Here is a 4137-nt window from a genome sequence, read left to right as displayed (position 1 = left end):
TTGATGTGCTGGGGTGGGTTGGTACCCATGGAGAGCTCACCCCTCCTCAGAGGAGAAGGGAGGAGTGTGTGAGGGAGGGGCTGTGTGAGGGGGGACTGAAAGGAGAAGGAGGCTGTGATGGAGATGAAAAGTGAATTAGTAAATAAATAAATGAAAAATAATATAAATGAAAAAAATCCAAAATGTGCTTGTTGATTTATATACTTATTTATGTATTTATTATTTTATGCTCCTTGGTGTTTTGTCTGTCTATCTGTCTGTGCGAGGGTGTAGTTTTTCTGGTGTGCAAATCTGTAAAGCTTGAGAGTAAAGGTTACTCTCAAGTAAAGGCATGCAGGCGGCCCATGCAGGAGTCAGGGAAGGTAGAACACTAGCCTGCACTTCCTAGGCTTAGAATAGTGATGACAGTTTTTGTTACAGAAAATTCTTTCATCTCCTAGTCAGAGGCCATAAGCCTGGTGATCAGGATTCTGGCAACACCATGTAGGAGAAAATAAGGTTGCCCTGTCATGTGGAATTTTCTGGCATTCACTATTGTAATAGACACAGAAACCACCTTTTCCCCACCAGTGCCAAGCGATATAGAAGAGAATAAAGCAATACGGACTTGGAAAGGTTTTAGAAAATTATTTAAAAAAATGTATTAGTGCATACCAGTCCCTGCACAAGCCAATAGCTCCTGTGCTGATGCTTCCATGTACTTCGATGTATCACGTGCATCCTGTTATTTCTTAAACACACTGGGCCCTTTTCTCTTGAGATGCAGGGTTTATCTCTGTTTCTAGACCTTTATCTCATTCTTCTATCCCTGCTAGCTCAGATTTATTTTCTGTAAGTGCTCCCTTCTTGCACAAGATGTGGGAAAGGGATAGATGGGCAGACAGGACTGTTTGCATGGAGGGATGGGACCTGGGGAGTCTACACTGTCCCTTTGTATGCAGACCTCTAATAACTTCCCCATTTTAATTATTTCTCAGTTTAGAAAAAGGGATATCTGTCACTTTATGGATCATAGTTATGGAGAAGACAGATGTATTTGATTCTTCTTCCCAGTCCAACAGTAAATTGATTGGTAGAATTGGTAGATTGGAAGAATGAAAAGAATGAACTCTCATCATTCATACAGCTCTGCTGGGCTTTGGAAGAAATAAGGAACTGAGAATCTTCTGAGCTCTTTCTGGGTTGGGTCAATGATGTGAAATGAACGGTCAATAAAATTTGGGGCATACCCTGGGATGGAACATACAGAAGGAGCAGTTAAAGCTGTTGAAAGGGATAACTGGAGTAAGGTGGTTTGAGATTTATGTGAACAAAAGCAAAATGGGAAGATTTTATTCCAAAAGACATCGGGTGTACTTTGATCAGGTTCTAGTGACATAGTGTAACAGAAGAGAACTAGGTGACTGTAAAGGGCTCCTGTACTGTCTTTAGCATGGCTCAGCAGGCATAGTTGTTCATAGATGGAGTAAGCCAAAGCCGATACCATTATTCACACGGGTCAGATTTGTGCCAGATAGCCTTTTGTCATAGCTGCAGACTTCTCTCCTTGCGGCCTCTGATCTCTTGGCATCTCAGTGCTCTTCAGAGACATTGTGACAAAATAGAAACAAGAGGTGTTGTAAGGGGAAGTTTGGCTGAAGCCAATGTTCCATGGGCAGCATTGTCAGTGAATGTACTGATAATTCTAGCCCTGAGGTTTGTTTTCTAATTGACTAGTTTTATTTATTTACTTATTTTTTTTTTAGAATAAAAGCTTTCAGTAAAGAGTTTCAACTTGCAAAAGTTGAAACTGCTCATATAAGTTATCAGCTCAGAAGCTGAGTTCCCATGGGATCCACTGTACAAAATGAGTCTTGTCACTTTTTGCCAGGTTTGGGGGCCTTTTCTAAGCCTTGGATTTATTTTCCTGGTGCTGATATTCTTCAAGCAGTAGCTGGCCAAGGTGGCAGATCTGGTTCCCCTGGACCTGCCCTGTCTTTGGTGCCAGGGGCAGGGGAGATGCTGCTGCTGGCTTGACATCACTTCTAGAGAATGGCAGCCACTGAACAGGGATCAAGACCATAGGCTTCCAAGTTCTGGACCACAGTCACCTTTTCATTACAATTTTATTCCGTGTAAAAATGATATCAGTTGGACATAGTTTTCCTTTCTTTAGAATGGGTTCCTGGCCAGGAAATGTCACTTGTTAGGCAGGCTGTGGATTTTTCAAACACTTGGTCAGGGGATATTCCCACGAATGCTTCATGACCAAGGTTCATTGTTCTGTAAGATGCAGTCACATAAGACAGGATCCAACTTCACCAGATTTCTGTTGTCTGCATCAATGGGGTTGTTTCTCTTGGCATAGTCAGTGATGATCCTTTGAACCTCACAGCCCTCAAGGCTGCTCTCCTTTTTGTGACCAGACTCCAGGAAGAGCTGGGTCGTGCTGTCGGGGACACAGTTAGAGCGATTTTATACCTGGAGAGAGATAGGGCTGTTCCCTGCTACCTTCCTGGACATCCCGGTACCTCCAGTCCACAGCCACAATGCTCTCCACCCCCTTTCAGCATCCTTGCCTGGAGAGTCGGCTCCTGCTACAATGTGGTGCAGGAACGTAGATAACTTTTTATAGCTTGATTTTTTTTTTTTTTTATATCTAGTTGCTGTCCTTTAGGGCAGCAGGAGAGCATGTGACTGCCAAGGAGTATGCTGGGGAATAAAGAGAGATCAGCTTTTTTTTTGACTCGACTCTTCACGGCATGCAGGAAGCACTACTGTGACAGCTCATCGGTTTGCTCTTGAAGAGGCTTGCCATCCAAGGAATCGTAGCTCGGGGTCTTAGAGCTTGTGTCTTCAGAGACTTCCGGGAGAGGATCCTTTCCATTCTCCTCTCCCTCCAGGGTCAGGCTCTTTGGGTTTCCAGGCAGACCAATGTCCACCTTCTCCTCGTTGCTATCTGTGGGAACCACTAGCAGTAGGGCAATGGTAGTGGAAACCACTTGTCTCCCAGATTTCCATAAGTGGTCCTGATAAGTCTGGAGCACAGAGAAGCCCTTTGCTTTCAGGCCTGAAGCCAGCATCTGAATTGTGGACATGGCAGCCACTCTGATTGCTATGAGAGCTCTGTTCTTAAAAGTACCAGAGGCAGACCAATAGGGAGCGCCACTACTCCTGGAAGCATCAAATCTGCTCCCCCAACCTCCCCACCACTAGTTTTTTGAGTCCCAGGGACCATGCTATAAAGGCTGGTAGAAGATAGGACTACACTTTTAGATATATTTTTTTCCCAAGTTCAAATAGGATGGGGTTACCACCACTTGTGTAACAGTCACTACATCCCCTTTGTGAGCATACAATTTCATAATGCTTAGCTCTTCCTTTCCAGGGATCAGATCAGAGATCCGATCTGTTCCAAGGGTGGGGAAAGCAGCTGTCACATCAGCCGGAAGTTTTCTCCTGTCTGATCCCTTGATGGTTGTGTTGGACTTTACCGGAAAGGCCTTAGCAAACATGCCTGCTGGAGTAGCCCAGGAAAAAGGAGCACAGATGCCAGGATGGTCAACAAAATGAGGATGTGGCAGCTCCCTGGCCTTCAACCCCGAAGATAGCCATGCTGAGGACTCAGGACGAAACAGCAGTCTGGTAGGAACCCGGGCACATAGCCTAGTCCCAGAACTACAATTGACTATTTTTAAAAGGTAAGCAAACCTTGGTTGTGCCCTTTACAAATAAGTCGGTTGTGCCCCTTAGAAATAATAATGAACAAAACAGAGCAAAAAGCAACTCAATCTTATATTTTCATTTCCCACCATGAGTAGTAAGCTATTTCCACGAGTTTTTAGTTTTGTAATCTCCAAACTTCTACATGAGGAGTTTCTGAGTAAGGGAGGATATCTGCATTATTATTTTGGCTCCTTTTATGTATTTGAACATTAAAATGCAAGCTTATAGCTTTAATCCCCAGTTTTGTTTTTACAAGTGGTTATTATACAAGTGTCATTTTCAGATGTGTACAAGGCTTAGTCTGTCAGAAGTGGCTCAGGGATTATCAAAATGTAATTATCCCTAACTTTTTAATTTAAAGGAACAGCCAAATGAACTTAGACTTTGGAGAAGGTTTTGTCTATGAACAAACTGTGCATTTAAATGCTCAGT

General features: G+C 43.5%; 1 pseudogene; it reads right to left on the bottom strand.

Annotated features, from left to right (window-relative positions):
• Positions 1-1856: 1856 nt before the first annotated feature.
• On the bottom strand, positions 1857-3494 carry LOC116905910 (annotated as a pseudogene).
• Positions 3495-4137: the final 643 nt, after the last annotated feature.

This window comes from Rattus rattus, chromosome 7 (genome assembly GCF_011064425.1).
Source record: "Rattus rattus isolate New Zealand chromosome 7, Rrattus_CSIRO_v1, whole genome shotgun sequence".
Classification (NCBI taxonomy): domain Eukaryota; kingdom Metazoa; phylum Chordata; class Mammalia; order Rodentia; family Muridae; genus Rattus; species Rattus rattus.
Note: the sequence above shows the minus strand (reverse complement) of the source record. Positions and strands in the feature narration are given on the sequence as shown.